Below are 18,398 nucleotides of genomic sequence, written 5' to 3' on the forward strand. Positions count from 1 at the left end.
AGGGGTGTCGTGGACACCCCAGGAGGGAGAAAGTGTCGGCATTTCGGCGGTCGGGATTCCGGCGTCGGGATTCTGAACGCTGGGATCCCGACCGTCGGGATCTTAACTGCATCCCGACTGTAACATAGCAGTTAGGAGCAGATTGGCTGGCTGTTTATCACTCTACATTGTATCACTTTTTGTATCTTGATACTTCTGGCCCAAAGAAATTTAAAAGTACAGTTTACTTCCAATCCTCCAATAATAATTGGCAAGAAAAATGTGACATGCAGTACAGTAATGCGCATTTGTTATCTACATTTACAGCTATTGATAAAGAACCCAGAGCATCGCCTCGAGGCAACACGTGACATCTGTGGGCACCCCTTCCTGAGATTTATCAACTGGAGCGATATACAGCAGAAGAAAGTGACACCCCCATTGCAGCCGATTATGGTACGGTGACATATACAAAGGGAATTGGGGCAGTGGCAGAACTCCGGGAGGCAATGGAGTCATTTGCCGCCGGGCTCCTGGCCTACAGGGGCACTGACTCCATTGTCCCCCATTACCTATTCTTGCTGATGTCATCGGAGCAGAGCGCCGAGTGAGCCCGGCTTTTCCCTTGCTACCGCCGTGTCCCTGCCTGGCATCGGCTCTCCCCCCTGCTGCCGCCGGATCCTTGCAGGGTGTGCACATGTAGTGCGCCTAGCTCTTCCCTGATACTGCAGGGTCCCCACCTGGAGTCCGCTCCCCCCCTGCTGCCAGATCCTCGACGGGTGTCCACATGTACTGCGCCCGGCGCAGCTCTCTCCTGCTACTGCCATGTCCTACCGGGCTTCGACTCTCCCCTTGGATCCTCGCTGGGCATCCGGAGGCAAGATGAATGCTGGTGCCCCCCAAACCACCCACTTTATAATTAAAAAAAAAAAAATATATATATATATATATATATATATATATATATATATATAGAGGTATCTTTCCTAAAGCAATCCAGCAGGACTTGAGGAAACACCCGCACCAGTCAAGATAGAGTCCAAAATGAATGCTTTTAAAATGGCATATTTATTCCGCTCAAGCTCGCATCAATCAGAGCTATATACAGAGCATTTTCAGACACCCAACAGGCAAATAACGTGTGAGATACATTACAAGTCTCCTCGACGGCCGTTTCGGCGCATAGCGGCACCTTTCTCAAGAGGGGTCATACACAATATGCTAGCCAGAGCCCGAATATATAGGTTGTACATGCCATACTCACCTGTCAGCAATCGTGATCACCGGAGGACCAGTTACCTTGTAGTCCCAGCCCGCCATTGCCGCCATGCATTTGGAATACAGAGCCCCCCACTGACAAAAGCAGCAGCGGCGTTGTGGAACCAATATGCTGGGCGCGCCGGCGGGGGAACCTAAACAAAGTTCCGTTGTCCCCGGAAGCAGACGAGAGCGCACAGGTGATTACCATGGTGATATGATGCACATGGTGACGTGCATACTATCACGAACCAAGAAACCAAAGCGTGCAAAATGTAAATAAACAAACTATACAAAACATACAAAACAACGTTCACAGAGAATCAAAGCACATATGGTAGAGGAAGGCATCCTTCTACACAAAGTCAGCACAAATATAGAATATATACAACAATAATTTTTTGTGTCAACACAATCGCCATGTCGATATGGCCATCCCGTTGACACAATTAAATAGGCATCAGTAGCGGTGCATATAATCATAAACAGAGCAAAACATCACCTAATAAATGGGGAAAAAGAGAACTCTTCATTCAAACCCAACGGACTCATACAGTTAAGTTCATGAATCCAATAGCACTCCTTTTTCATGAGTATCCCGTGCCTATCTCCACCTCTCCTCAATGGGGGTACATGTTCTAATGGCATAAAAGCAAAATCTTTAATGGAATGTCCATGGTTGACAAAATGCCTCGCCACCGGGGGCGTACTGGCCTCAATCTTGTGGTAGGCCTTGTTAATGGAGGACCTGTGGACACCAATCCTCTCCTTTAACATACGCATGGTCTTGCCCACGTAAATCTTATTGCATGGGCACCTGATGAGGTATACAACGTATTTTGTTTCACAGTCCATGGAATGCTTTAACATGTATCTCTTGCCTGTGCCTGGGTGTATAAAGGAGTCTGTGTGGATGATATGTCGACAGTTCACACAGCCTGAACATTTGTGTGAGCCGGCAGCTCTGGATAACCAGTTTCTTGTCTGGCCTACTTTTGGACTAATGTCCGAGTAGGTTAATTGCTGCTTCAGATTTTGGCTGCGTTTAAAGCAGAACAGGGGAGGACTTTGACACACATTCCCCATTATGGGGTCAGTCCGCAAGATGTGCCAATGTTTCAGGATAGAGTCTTTAATAACTTTGGAGGCCACTGAGTATGTAGTTACAAAGTGAAGCCTCTGCTCCTTCTCCTCCCTAGGCTTAGGGGACAACAGGTCACTCCTCTGTAGGCTCATACACTTAGCTCTGGCCTCCTCGACCTCCTTATGGTCATATTCACGTGCAAGAAATTGTTGACACATGTCATCAAGAATAACATCAAGTTTTGCAGGGTTCGATGTTATACGTACTGCTCTCAGAAGTTGCGAGTACGGTAGCCCACGCTTTAGTGGCTGTGGGTGAAAGCTACTTGCCAACAAAAGCGTATTTTTGTCAGTGGGTTTTTTAAACAACGAAGTTTCAAACTTGCCATTGGAGATGGTTATGAGCACGTCCAGAAAATGGAGCCTGTCATGGCTGCAGGTAGATGTAAATCTAATTTTGCCAGGAATAGCATTTAATACAGTAATAAACTCAGTAAGTGAGGCCTCAGTGCCAGTCCAAATAAAAAATAAATCATCTATGTATCGAACATAGCATTTAATAAATTTGGAAAAAATTGAGTTTGCAAGAATGTGTTGCTTCTCATACTGAAACATAAATAAATTGGCATACGATGGGGCCATGTTTGACCCCATCGCAGTACCACGTTGCTGCAAAAAAAAACGCATTATCAAACAAAAAATAATTCTTGTTTAAAACCATTTCCAAAAGCAACAAAAGAAACTCAATAGGGGGACCAATGTATAGTGGACTGGCACTGATGCACTCACGCACCGCTCTGATGCCTTCTTCATGCATAATATTAGTGTAAAGGCTGGCAACATCTAAGGTTACCAGCAGACACCCTTCAATTGGTTGGCCAAAATTAAGCAGTTTGTTCAAAAAATGGGTGGTATCACGAAGAAAGTAAGGACTCTCTTGAACCACCGGCTGCAAATAATAATCTATGTACTGTGAAACAGGCTGACTGATTGAGCCCATGGAGCTAATAATTGGTCTCCCAGGAGGGGAGACCAAGGATTTATGCACCTTAGGCAAGCAGTATAGGAGGGGGATGATGGGGAATTCCTGGGTCAAAAAATTACTGGTTTGCTCATCAATCCAGGCGTTGCTAACACCCATCATGATGATAGCATCAAATTCTTTTTTGAATTTTTGAGTGGGATCATATGTTAATTTTTTATAACATCCAGGGTCCGCAAGTTGCCCCTTAATTTCATTAACGTAATAATCCCTATCAAGCATCACCACGCCCCCGCCTTTGTCGGCGGGGCGGATGATGATGTCAGGATTATTTCGTAGTGATTTAATCGCCTTTCTTTCATCTAGTGTTAAATTAGAAAAATATTTGGCAGGTTTTTTAAGTGTGGGCAAGATGTCATGTTTAACCAAACGCATAAATGTGTCAATTGACGCATTAGGTGAGGGGGGGTCAAAGTCACTTTTCACCCGAAAGGGTGTAGGAATTTTAGCAGTTTTAACAGTAGAGGTGGACGGCAACCTCAAAAAATGATCTTTCAGACGTAGCTGTCTGTGAAACCGGTAAAGTTCGGTTTCACATTCAAAAGGCTTTTGTCTATGCGTCTGAACAAAAGAGAGACCCCTGTTTAAAACAGATATCTCAGCTTCAGAAGGACTATAGGCGGAGAGATTGAAAACCATTAATTCTGGTTTCCCCTCTTTCCCTTTCCTTTTTGAGTGACTGTGCTTGACGCCCCCTCTCCTGCATCTTTTGCGTCTTTTTTCAAGCGATTCCGGTTGCTCACCCTGTTTCCTAAAAAAGTACTTTTGGTGGAATGGTCTGAATCACTATGTGACGTTTGGGAATCTAAGTCCGTAAAATGGACTTCTCTCCGCTTCCTATTGGTGGAATATTGTTCTCTCCAAGGGCGTCTATTATTCTGTCCAGTCAGCCATGGATATACACGTAACTCCCTGTAGTCATCCTTCACTTTTTTGTATTTACCTTTTTTGAAGGCTAGTAAATCAGATTTAAAGGATGCTACAGATTCTTCCAATTTGGTCAACCAATCTACAGAGGTGTCAGATTTTAATACAGCAGTACCCTCCTTTTCACATATGGCAATCTCTCTCTTGACAATATCAATATCACAGTTGACCTGCTGCACAACCAATACAATTAAATCAAAGCTACATTGGTTTAATATTGCGCACCAATTTTTACAAAAATCTTTATTGGTGCGACCAATTGTAGGTTGGTTTCTGATGCGAAAGCCCCTGGGAATGAAACCTTCCCTATGATATTGTGATAGGGTTAAACCGTGGAGTTCTAATTCCACTAACCTCTTACGTAATTTTAATAAATCTGTATGTACTTCCAGGGGACTGTCGACATCAAATGCCAACTCTTTTGTGTCGGTAAACAAGATTTTGTTGACATCTTTGTCCAAAAATCTTTTGGTGCCAGTCAGGTCATTAGCATCAAAATCCATGATAGATAGGCAATAAACAACACAAGACGCACAACATATAACAGATAATATATACACAATCAGCATGGGGGGAGATCCACCCCACTATTGAAAACGGTGGTGCAAGAGAAATGTCCAACAGAACTTTGAATAATCCAAAGAGCAATCGCACCCACTGACAGAAATATTGTGGACTGTGCTGGGAGATGATTATGCAGAGGTATCTTTCCTAAAGCAATCCAGCAGGACTTGAGGAAACACCCGCACCAGTCAAGATAGAGTCCAAAATGAATGCTTTTAAAATGGCATATTTATTCCGCTCAAGCTCGCATCAATCAGAGCTATATACAGAGCATTTTCAGACACCCAACAGGCAAATAACGTGTGAGATACATTACAAGTCTCCTCGACGGCCGTTTCGGCGCATAGCGGCACCTTTCTCAAGAGGGGTCATACACAATATGCTAGCCAGAGCCCGAATATATAGGTTGTACATGCCATACTCACCTGTCAGCAATCGTGATCACCGGAGGACCAGTTACCTTGTAGTCCCAGCCCGCCATTGCCGCCATGCATTTGGAATACAGAGCCGCCCACTGACAAAAGCAGCAGCGGCGTTGTGGAACCAATATGCTGGGCGCGCCGGCGGGGGAACCTAAACAAAGTTCCGTTGTCCCCGGAAGCAGACGAGAGCGCACAGGTGATTACCATGGTGATATGATGCACATGGTGACGTGCATACTATCACGAACCAAGAAACCAAAGCGTGCAAAATGTAAATAAACAAACTATACAAAACATACAAAACAACGTTCACAGAGAATCAAAGCACATATGGTAGAGGAAGGCATCCTTCTACACAAAGTCAGCACAAATATAGAATATATACAACAATAATTTTTTGTGTCAACACAATCGCCATGTCGATATGGCCATCCCGTTGACACAATTAAATAGGCATCAGTAGCGGTGCATATAATCATAAACAGAGCAAAACATCACCTAATAAATGGTGAAATGGTGAAAAGTGACTTTGACCCCCCCTCACCTAATGCGTCAATTGACACATTTATGCGTTTGGTTAAACATGACATCTTGCCCACACTTAAAAAACCTGCCAAATATTTTTCTAATTTAACACTAGATGAAAGAAAGGCGATTAAATCACTACGAGATAATCCTGACATCATCATCCGCCCCGCCGACAAAGGCGGGGGCGTGGTGATGCTTGATAGGGATTATTACGTTAATGAAATTAAGGGGCAACTTGCGGACCCTGGATGTTATAAAAAATTAACATATGATCCCACTCAAAAATTCAAAAAAGAATTTGATGCTATCATCATGATGGGTGTTAGCAACGCCTGGATTGATGAGCAAACCAGTAATTTTTTGACCCAGGAATTCCCCATCATCCCCCTCCTATACTGCTTGCCTAAGGTGCATAAATCCTTGGTCTCCCCTCCTGGGAGACCAATTATTAGCTCCATGGGCTCAATCAGTCAGCCTGTTTCACAGTACATAGATTATTATTTGCAGCCGGTGGTTCAAGAGAGTCCTTACTTTCTTCGTGATACCACCCATTTTTTGAACAAACTGCTTAATTTTGGCCAACCAATTGAAGGGTGTCTGCTGGTAACCTTAGATGTTGCCAGCCTTTACACTAATATTATGCATGAAGAAGGCATCAGAGCGGTGCGTGAGTGCATCAGTGCCAGTCCACTATACATTGGTCCCCCTATTGAGTTTCTTTTGTTGCTTTTGGAAATGGTTTTAAACAAGAATTTTTTTTTGTTTGATAATGCGTTTTTTTTGCAGCAACGTGGTACTGCGATGGGGTCAAACATGGCCCCATCGTATGCCAATTTATTTATGTTTCAGTATGAGAAGCAACACATTCTTGCAAACTCAATTTTTTCCAAATTTATTAAATGCTATGTTCGATACATAGATGATTTATTTTTTATTTGGACTGGCACTGAGGCCTCACTTACTGAGTTTATTACTGTATTAAATGCTATTCCTGGCAAAATTAGATTTACATCTACCTGCAGCCATGACAGGCTCCATTTTCTGGACGTGCTCATAACCATCTCCAATGGCAAGTTTGAAACTTCGTTGTTTAAAAAACCCACTGACAAAAATACGCTTTTGTTGGCAAGTAGCTTTCACCCACAGCCACTAAAGCGTGGGCTACCGTACTCGCAACTTCTGAGAGCAGTACGTATAACATCGAACCCTGCAAAACTTGATGTTATTCTTGATGACATGTGTCAACAATTTCTTGCACGTGAATATGACCATAAGGAGGTCGAGGAGGCCAGAGCTAAGTGTATGAGCCTACAGAGGAGTGACCTGTTGTCCCCTAAGCCTAGGGAGGAGAAGGAGCAGAGGCTTCACTTTGTAACTACATACTCAGTGGCCTCCAAAGTTATTAAAGACTCTATCCTGAAACATTGGCACATCTTGCGGACTGACCCCATAATGGGGAATGTGTGTCAAAGTCCTCCCCTGTTCTGCTTTAAACGCAGCCAAAATCTGAAGCAGCAATTAACCTACTCGGACATTAGTCCAAAAGTAGGCCAGACAAGAAACTGGTTATCCAGAGCTGCCGGCTCACACAAATGTTCAGGCTGTGTGAACTGTCGACATATCATCCACACAGACTCCTTTATACACCCAGGCACAGGCAAGAGATACATGTTAAAGCATTCCATGGACTGTGAAACAAAATACGTTGTATACCTCATCAGGTGCCCATGCAATAAGATTTACGTGGGCAAGACCATGCGTATGTTAAAGGAGAGGATTGGTGTCCACAGGTCCTCCATTAACAAGGCCTACCACAAGATTGAGGCCAGTACGCCCCCGGTGGCGAGGCATTTTGTCAACCATGGACATTCCATTAAAGATTTTGCTTTTATGCCATTAGAACATGTACCCCCATTGAGGAGAGGTGGAGATAGGCACGGGATACTCATGAAAAAGGAGTGCTATTGGATTCATGAACTTAACTGTATGAGTCCGTTGGGTTTGAATGAAGAGTTCTCTTTTTCCCCATTTATTAGGTGATGTTTTGCTCTGTTTATGATTATATGCACCGCTACTGATGCCTATTTAATTGTGTCAACGGGATGGCCATATCGACATGGCGATTGTGTTGACACAAAAAATTATTGTTGTATATATTCTATATTTGTGCTGACTTTGTGTAGAAGGATGCCTTCCTCTACCATATGTGCTTTGATTCTCTGTGAACGTTGTTTTGTATGTTTTGTATAGTTTGTTTATTTACATTTTGCACGCTTTGGTTTCTTGGTTCGTGATAGTATGCACGTCACCATGTGCATCATATCACCATGGTAATCACCTGTGCGCTCTCGTCTGCTTCCGGGGACAACGGAACTTTGTTTAGGTTCCCCCGCCGGCGCGCCCAGCATATTGGTTCCACAACGCCGCTGCTGCTTTTGTCAGTGGGCGGCTCTGTATTCCAAATGCATGGCGGCAATGGCGGGCTGGGACTACAAGGTAACTGGTCCTCCGGTGATCACGATTGCTGACAGGTGAGTATGGCATGTACAACCTATATATTCGGGCTCTGGCTAGCATATTGTGTATGACCCCTCTTGAGAAAGGTGCCGCTATGCGCCGAAACGGCCGTCGAGGAGACTTGTAATGTATCTCACACGTTATTTGCCTGTTGGGTGTCTGAAAATGCTCTGTATATAGCTCTGATTGATGCGAGCTTGAGCGGAATAAATATGCCATTTTAAAAGCATTCATTTTGGACTCTATCTTGACTGGTGCGGGTGTTTCCTCAAGTCCTGCTGGATTGCTTTAGGAAAGATACCTCTGCATAATCATCTCCCAGCACAGTCCACAATATTTCTGTCAGTGGGTGCGATTGCTCTTTGGATTATATATATATATATATATATATATATATATATATATATATATATATATATATACACACACAGTATGCGGCGGCACTCGGAACGAAATAACAATAGACACAGAGCCTTAAATACGATATATATATATATGAAATATAAATGGGGGGTTTGGGGGGCACCTGGGATGTACTTACACCACTGAATTGGGGGGTGGGTGTATTAGCAAGTCTACATAGTTTGCCCATTGTCCCTGTCTTTATCAGGGTTTGGTAACGATTAGATATACACTACCAGAGCGGCCATCTAATAGATGGCCAGATATTTGGTTGTATTTTAAAAAACCAGGCAAACAGGAAATTATTGCCAGGAAATACTTTATTGTAATAGTTGATTGTATAGAATTATTGCAGACCCAGAAGTCTATCACAATATTTATTATACAGTTTATGCTAACTATGTATAACCTATCACCTGATGCAATTCTAGACCAAGAAATACCCAAAGATTGTAGTTATACTTTACAATTGGTTGTTATTTATATTTACATCGCAGCATCCACTGAAGAGCCCCCAAAGACTGATTTCCCCCCAATGTGAGCACTAATAAATCCATTCTGAACTAGCTCTAGCAGTTACTATAATATTATTTATTTATTAACAGTTTCTTATATAGCGCAGCATATTCCATTGCGCTTTACAAAGGGGACAGTGATACAACAAAACAGGGTATTTACAGACAGTCAAAATGTAGGAGGGCCATGCTCACAAGCTTACAATCTATAGGGATAAGCGTCTCAGCTTGGGTTATTAGTAATGCCGGGCATCTGAAGCCACAACCACATAAATCTATTATACACTGGAGGAAATTCAATTGGGAGCAAGGTTTATAGCTAGGTCAATATCCTCACTAGGGTGGCCAATCCCGGGATCGGCGGGATCCCAGGATTTGGCCCCTAAAACGCCGGGATTTCAATCCCGGGATTGGAGTTTCCAATCCCGGGATTAGACTGCGCATGCGCAGTCTAATTCCGGCCAGCGTCTGAGCGTGTGCTCAGACACTGCCCGGCTTCTCCCTTTCCCGGCAGTACATCCCTGCGCAGCGTGACGAGTACAGAGGTCACGCTGCGCAGACCAAGCAGCTGCACAGAGCCAGTGTGGCTCTGTGCAGCATGCGTTTGCCCCTGCCCACCAACCCGGCTGGCTCCCCAGAAGCCCGCCCCCCCCACCCCCGGCTCGCTGCCCGCCCTGCTAGCCGCTACCCGACCATCCACCCACCCTCCAGGCCGGCTCCCCATCCATCCGGCCGGCTCCCCGACCATCCACCCGCCGGCTCCCCTGATGCCCGCCAACCCACCCGGCTGCCTGGCTCCACATGTAAGTAAATATGCAGGGCGGCCGGGGTGCGTTTTTAAATTAGGGAAGCCAATCCCGGGATCAGGCATTTTTTAATCCCGAAATCCGGGATTGAAAAAATGGTCCGGGATTGGCTTCCCTAATCCTCACTTACCTCATGACCACATTTTGAATTACCCAACATATGTGCCCTTCCCAATATCTGTGGTATCCAATATAAAATTTCAGTGCAGAAATTTTAAAATGGGATGGGACCTCACGCACAGAGGCTCACTCACACACACAGACACTAATACACACTTGCATACGCACTGCTGCTAAAGAAGATCCAGCTCCCACTGTTGGAACAAGACACTGCTTTGGAGCAAGTTCCAATAATTTCCCTAAAATTAATGATTTTAGAGAAAAATAAAATAAAAAAATCAGACGTGCCCTGGAGGTGCGTGATAAGAACGCTGTGATTCCTCTCATTTTCAGTCCTGTAATTGAATAGCTAAACCCTGCAGCTACAGGGAAAAACCTGCGTCCTTTGTCATTTCATCAATTTGATTCACCCATATAAGGCTCATTAATATTTTTGTGGGCTAGTCCCTGAATACCCACATTTTCAAAGGATATCTGCAAATGTTAAGGCTCATCTGAATATATGAAGTAGTTATTGCAGCAGATATTTAGATATTTCCCAATAGCTGCCGGGATCCCTCCATTTACAGAAGTAGCGATAGCGGTTTGGACAGTGTTTACTACAAACGGTCTGCCAGGTGAATCACTTCTGCCTCCATAACTGGATATCCAGGCTGTTACCAACAGTAAATACAAAGTAATGTTCACATGAGCATACAGCATTTTTAAAACATTAGGATTTACTGAATATGCAACACTGAAATTCGGATACAAAAAAAGAAAAAGGAAAATGGGAGGAGTACACAGGATTTGAAAAAAAAAAACTATAATAAAGTAATACTAAATAAATACAGTGCATCTTTGAAAATCAATGTTTCTTCTGTTTTTAGCACAAGCCGTCACTTGTGCTAAAAGACACTTCCTGGTGGGCTGGAACACAGCAGCGGGAGCTGCCCAATCCCAGGATTCTCCTTTTAATGGACACAAAGTAAGTCAGATGTTATAACATTTGTGATATTATATTTCAGAATCTGTTAATTGAAATGTAAGAAATATTTCCTACAGGTGGAGCAGGCTTTATGGCTCATGTCAGTGATGCAGTACTCTGGCACCTCATCACACAGTGCATTACACCCAAAGCAGTATTACTGCATAGTGCTCCTGTGACCCATCATAGGGTATATATAGGTCTTAGGGTTGACCCAATTAAGGTCAACACTCAATAGGTCAACAGGTTATAGGTCGATATGGCTTAGGTCGACAGTGACAAAAGGTCAACACAAGCATCACGTTGACATGAGTTTTTCACGTTATGGTGTTTATGTCGACTTACGTCTACATGGATACTGTATCAATGTACCACGTTCACTTGCCAGGCTCCGGGCTCTAGTGTAATCTCCCTCTATGTCCACATCCATAGATAAGTATGAAAAAAACACCTGTTCTGGTGAAAAAAAAACATGAAAAATGCATGTCAACCTTTTTTGTGTCAACCTTTTTAAGGTGTCATCCTATAGCCTGTTGTCCAGTAGTGGTCGACCTACTGATTGTCGACCCATCAACGGAATAACTATCATACTAATAAGACTCATTCTTCTATAATCCTGTAACATATGGAGCCAAACAATATCTCATTTATTAATTGTTAGTTACCACCTTTCTAATGGAATCATCCAATTACTAAATATTACTGTTTTGCTGCCAACACTAATGGAATACTGTAGATTCCTCATTCATGGGATGATCGCTAGCTGTTTGCTTCCTCCTGTCACTGTCCATCACCTATGGGACTGGCTGTACCTGCTGCTCTGTCTGTGTGACTGATGGACAGAAGGATAGAGCCCAACAATTGCTGGTCAGACCAACAAGTGCAGCTAATCTTACAGAAAGCCATCATACAGTAAGAGGGGAAAGGAAGTAACTAGTGGTAGTACTGGGTGGGTGTCTCACCTTTAGTATAGATTAGCCGGCACACAGTTTCTGGTATCTACTATTGTTTATTTCTCTCACTGCAACTCTCATTCTTTTCAGGAGTATAAAGGCCATTAACCGGGGTGGACGGTTCCTCTAGTACCACCACGAATCGACCAGCTGGGAACATCCAGATCACAACTACTCTGTGTTTAGAAATAATAATAATCATGACCTGCAGGAGGCCCCAAACGTCTCCTAATATCCCCATCGGAGACCACAAACACCTTGCCTGACTACACTTGCTTGGTGTTAAAGTGAATAAAGCTTTAATAAAATAAAGCCATTTATTAAAGCAATTTACGTATATATATGTCATCTATGGAAACAAAAAATATTACCCTAATGGCCAATTTGGGCTGTATATAAGAAATAGTAATGCAGTAGGGAAGTGTGATATATTATAGGGTAATATAATAAACCAGAATTCAGCAGCTTACTACCTCTGCAATACATACACATACACACACATGGCGGTAACAAAAATACTTTGTTTGTTTGTTGGTCTCAAAAACCGTATTCTCGTCGACGGATTGACAGTCTCTAGAACAGGCATGTCCAAACTATGGCCCTCCAGTTGTGAAACTACACATCCCAGCATGCTTTGCAATAGTTTTAGCATTCCCTAATAGCAAAACTGTGGCAAGGCATGATGGGAATTGTAGTTTCACAATAGCTGGAGGGCCATAGTTTGGACATGCCTGGTCCAGATCAATCATGTTATGGTGACCACGCTTATTCGAACGTGTCTAGTTAGACACCTGAATATAGACGACTACACATCTAGATCAACAGTAACAAAAGTTTTAGACATCTATCTAGACCAGGGCTGGGCAACACCGGCCCTCCAGATGTTGATGAACTACACATCTTAGCATGCCTTGCATCAGTTTCAGCATGGCCACATAGCAAAACTAATGCAAAGCATCCTGGGATGTGTAGTTCATTAACATCTGGGGGGCCGGTGTTGCCCAGCCCTGATCTAGACAGTTTCCACTAAGGGTGGTCGACCATAACATCATCGATCTAGACAGTATCAATCCCCTATACCATAACCCACAGAAACATTAGCTTGAGGCATATAAAAGGAGGGGGGTGACATTTAGTAGAATATGAATGCTTATATGAATTTATATCATGGCTGGCACACCAAACTATCAAATGTTCTGGTGCCACTGATCATTGGTGAGTATCAAAAGCCAAGTTAAATTTTAATAGGTGTTTATAAGAAAGCCTGTCTCTTATTGGTGTGTACAGGGAAGCCTGTCTCTTATCGGTGCGTACAGGGAAGCCTGTCTCTTATCGGTGCGTACAGGGAAGCCTGTCTCTTATCGGTGTGTGGATTGGTTTGGAACAATCGCACAAGACTGTGTATAACAATTAGTCATAATCACATATAGGCCCCCTCTTTATGGTTATAGAGACCGTACAGGTAGAATCAATTCAGGCACTGACAAATTACACATGTATCAAAGGGAAGAAAGAGAAAAAGATTTGTCATGGTGTGGTGCACCCGTGAAGAAATCAGCCATAAAATATAACTTTTATTAATATATTAAAAGCAAGCAAAACATTAAAGAGAAACACATATAGGACAAACAAGTGACAATTGTGCATGTTTAAAACTACACGTGCGGGCTAGCCATGTGTGCTTTATTTCTTTGTATTGTTTTATAAGAAACAGTACTCTGCCAGACAATTCACTTTGTTGTAATAAGGATACTCTTGTAATATATATTAGCCCTTTTCTGTATAGAGCCCAATTGACTGCTCTAGATAGGGATTGTGAGGATACCGGGTGACCTGGGTACCCTGGGGTTCAGGGATCACACAGCAGAGCGGGTAACAATGAAAAAAGCTTGTACTTTATTCAGGGAGAACCAATAAATCCAGTAAGCAGCAGCAGCATCAGGATTATACTAACAAAGTCCACTCACAGTTCAGCAAAGTCTAATCAAGCTGCTATACAATGTATCAGTGTATCTCCTACAGTCCTGAGCAGCACTGGCAGCTGTAGCAAAGCACACAGAATGGCTAGTCACTGATTACTGTTAGAGGTGTTCCCCCATCCTGAACCTTCTGTGAGGGGATTCTAACAACTGCCTGTCCTTAGTCTCCGGGATTTGATCAATAACCTGTGTTCCCTGCAGGAGAAAATCAAATCGACACACACACACACTGGAGTGTCAAAGAGATGTTCTGAAGTTTATTAGTCTATGCTTACATTTATTCGTTTTCTTATCTATTACATAATGGGTTTCACACATATAATTGCATTCCATAACATAAATCTCTACTTGCCTATACACAATTCACTAATTGTCACAGCAGCTTGCTTACATCACTACTGAGATTTGGTTCCCCCACATCTCCTGGGCGTACAACCAGAAACACAGATAAACGTTGTGCCCCTTATAATAGATTTACGAGTCTCCTTCAAGGTAACAATCTTTTAAACTAAACTAATTATAATGAGAAACACAATACATTACATATATGATGCATACAAAATGGCGTATATGGAGCTACATAGAATAACCAGCAATCTGCCTCTCTCAGTCCCTTCTATTGATTCTATTTAGGGACAATATACGTTATTTGCCCTGAGCCTCTCCGCCAATCAGACCAGGCGATGCCCTGATTTAAGTACGTTCTGTCCCCATGGGCCTACCCTGACCACATGGAGGGCAACATGCCGTCCCACACAGACAGAGAGTTCAGGTCGCTGTCATATGGACCACTAAACATGTTCTTGATCTCTTTCCAGGTAGATTGCTTTCACAGCTTTATCCATGGCTTCAGCATCATCATACTGACAACGGATCAAACGAATGTTGTGATGATCATTGTCTTTGTCAGCTTTCTTTTTCTGTGCTCTCTTATTGTGTTTTTTATTTTCTTGGCAGTACATGCAAAGCAATACAAACAAAACTTGATTAATACATAGAAAAGCAGAATTACGCATATAATTTTTGCTAACCATGAAAGTATTCCCATAAACCATCCTCCTATACCCTTATATCAATCGGATGGGTTTAACCAACTGAACCAAACTATCCTCAGGGAATAACCAATTATCCTTGTGCTGTTCTGCAAATTCCTCCTTAAGAGTTTCGACCATATCTAGATGCTGTTCAATGGCTTCCTCTATGGAGTCAGACTGATTGAGGTAATTACAGCAAGCTTCTGCCACTATCAGGCACAAGCCCCCCTCCTAACTTCTCGTTTAACCATTTTTATGTCCTCCAGTACTAGGTCAAAAGTATCATCATATATCCTGGTTATATTGTCCAGTAATTTGGCTAGGTCACTAACTTGTCTGTCATTGAAAGCGGTCCCTATAGTAAATACGTTTCCTATAGTTACCCCTACCATTGTACCCAAACCAGTATTAAACAGGGAGTGGTAAGATTTATGATGACTGCCTCTTTCCCTGAATTCTCTCTCATTTAATCTGTTCGGGAGCTTTGCTTCCATGGCGTCTTTTACCCCTAGTTTTTCTATTATTTTTGTAGCTGGGATTACTCTGGCTATGGTAGCTAACACAGTTGAGATACACATTAACTTCCACCAGGGCAGATGGTCTGGCCTGAGGTGAGTTATCATTTTGACAACTTAACTTTGCGTGGGTAGGTGATCTGGTTCGTGTTCAACTGTGGGAGGAGTGTATCCACGTCTCTCTTCCAAACACTTTCACTGAGGTTGGGGTCGTCAGCAACACTTGGAACGGACCATCATATCTTGGTTCCAGTGAAGATCTCACGTGTCTCTTAACATAGATCCAATCTCCAATCTTTAGTGCATGAGGTTCTGGTTCTGGGCTTTTGATTACTTAAAAAAATAAAACTTGAAAATGCAAATCAGTTAAATATTCATTTAAAGACTTCACATATGCTGTCATGTTCCCATGCTTAAACTGTAATTCTTGGGGAAAATAACATCCTGTCTTTGGTTTACCTCCAAATAGGATCTCATATCCTGGAGTTGTTCTTATTGCAAATAAGGCCAGGGGTAAGCATTCTACCCATGTTTTGCCAGTCTCTTGTATGGCTTTTTGGACTTTTAGTCTCTCGATTTGGGCACTGACCTGTAGGCCTGTATAATCTGCATTATTTCTCCGGTGTAATGACTACCTCTGTCTGATTCTATTACTTCTGGTACCCCATATCTGCAACTACTTCAGCTATTATCTTTTTGGCTGTGGTCAGGGCATTTGCTTTAGATACTGGCCAAGCCTCAGGCCATCTGCTGAAGATATCTGTGCAAGTTAGGGCGTACTCATACGTGCCACATTTAGGCGTGTGAATGTAGTCTATTTGGAGTCTTTGGAAAGGGAAATATGCTTTTGGCATGTGTCCCATGCTTGTCCTGGTTCATCTTCCTGGGTTGTTTTCTGCTCATATCCAGCATTGGTCTGTGTAGTTCTTAGCTGCCACATAGAAGCCTGGAGCCAGCCAATATTCTTGAACTGTCTTAGTCATCTGTTCTTTGCCTTTTTGGTCTGGTCCATGGGCTACTTGAATCATAGGTGCATATAGTGTTCTTGGCAGGCACCATTTTCCTTCCTTTTTCCAAAGACCCACACAGGATTGCTGGGCTCCCATCTTCTCCCATACTTTGTGTTCTGTCTTTGCTTGTTCTTGTAGTCTGATGAGTATCTTCATATTAATTTCTGCCTTTGTCTCTTGGACATATATTCCAGCTGTTTTCTTCTCCTTTACAGCTGCTTTCTTTGGTTGTTCATCTGCAAAAGCATTCCCTTTTAATTCTTCTGTGTCTTCTTTAGTGTGTGCCTTTGTCTTTATGACTGGCTTTTGCTTTGGTAATCGTAAGGCTCTGGTCACTCTCTGGATCAATTCTCCATTCCTGATGGGTTTTCCTGTTGCAGTAAGGAAATTTCTTATTTTCCATGGATGCGTAGTCGTGTGCCACACCCCAGGCATAACGTGAGTCCGTGTAGATATTCACTGACTGTCCTTCAGCCATTTCCAAGGCTCTTGTCAGAGCTGTTAGTTCTGCTGCTTGGGCTGAGGTACCGGCTGGGAGTGGTTCTGCTTCCATTACATCAGTTGGGGATACCACTGCATATCCTGCATATCAGTGTCCATCCACATAAGAACTGGATCCATCGGTGTAAAATAAAAAATCTGGATTATTTAATTGTTTTTCTTCAATTTTCCAATCAGGTTGCACTTCTTGTTTTATCATGGATACACAGTCATGTATTATAGGTCTTGAGGTATCTTCCTCTTCTTCCACTTTTGAGGTATATGTATCTTCTTCTACTCTCCCTTCTATTGAACCATCAGGTTCATCATCAATAGGTAGTAGAGTGGCAATACTGTGCATCGCTTGATAGTCACATTGCTTGCAGATAGCAAGGCTACTTCATACTTGGTGAGTCTGGCAGAACTCAAATGCCGTGTAGAAGCTTGTTGCAGTATTTCTGTCACTGCATGTAGAACTTGAATGATGAGGGTGTGATCTAGAACGACATCAGCACATTTTTCCTTTAGTATTGCAGCTGGCTTGTTTGATCTGTTTAACTGCTTCCACTTGGGCTTGTCTTTCCTCATCAGATTGGGTTGCTGTTTTCTTGGTTGCATCATAGAGGGGTCGCATGAGGGCTGAAGCTTCCAGTATCCAGTCTCTTACATACAAGGTTAAACCTAGAAATGCCCTTTTCTTTCTCAAGGTGTCTGGGAATGGGGCGTCTAGGATTGCTTTCACTCGCTCTGTGGTGAGATGCCTGGTAATCTGTGAGATGCAGTGTCCAAGGAATATGACTTTTTCTTGTGCATATTGTAACTTGTGCTGAGTTACCCTGCAATCTTCTTCCGATAGGAATATGAGTAGTGCTACTGTTTCTTCCTTGCACTTTTTCTTGGTTGTTGTGGCTTTGAGTAGATCATCCACATACTGTAACAATTGGTTTCATGGGGGTATAGAGGTCCCCCTTTCTTCAGTATCGTAGACGGCCTCTGTAAATTCTTCCATCTTCTTCACTTGCGTACCCAGAGCTTGATTTTGTGCCTTGCTTAGAGGATACTGGCATATTGCTACTGGTACGGTATTCGGCTTGATGATCAGCTGTACATTCATCTTCGCTACATCGTTCTTCCCTTTTGCCCATACCTTGTCTGGAACTCCTAGATGTGACAAAGATTCAAATGCTGTCTTCTCTGCTGATTCTTGCAAGAGGAATATATGGACAGCTGCTTGTATTCTTGGGGTTTCAATGCAGTTTGAAATACAATCTTGTCCCCGCGATACAGTATGCTTGCTT

At 42.9% G+C, this 18,398-nt stretch overlaps 1 long non-coding RNA gene across 1 annotated transcript; it reads left to right on the plus strand.

Annotated features, from left to right (window-relative positions):
* The first annotated feature begins 332 nt into the window (after positions 1-332).
* LOC146026750 (uncharacterized) lies at positions 333-12,354 on the plus strand. The gene is made up of 3 exons (XR_014454533.1): positions 333-435; positions 11,032-11,129; positions 12,173-12,354. It is a non-coding gene; the product is annotated as an uncharacterized LOC146026750 (long non-coding RNA).
* Positions 12,355-18,398: the final 6,044 nt, after the last annotated feature.

The sequence above is a fragment of the Crinia signifera genome, chromosome 1, assembly GCF_055691185.1.
Source record: "Crinia signifera chromosome 1, ASM5569118v1, whole genome shotgun sequence".
Classification (NCBI taxonomy): Eukaryota; Metazoa; Chordata; class Amphibia; order Anura; family Myobatrachidae; genus Crinia; species Crinia signifera.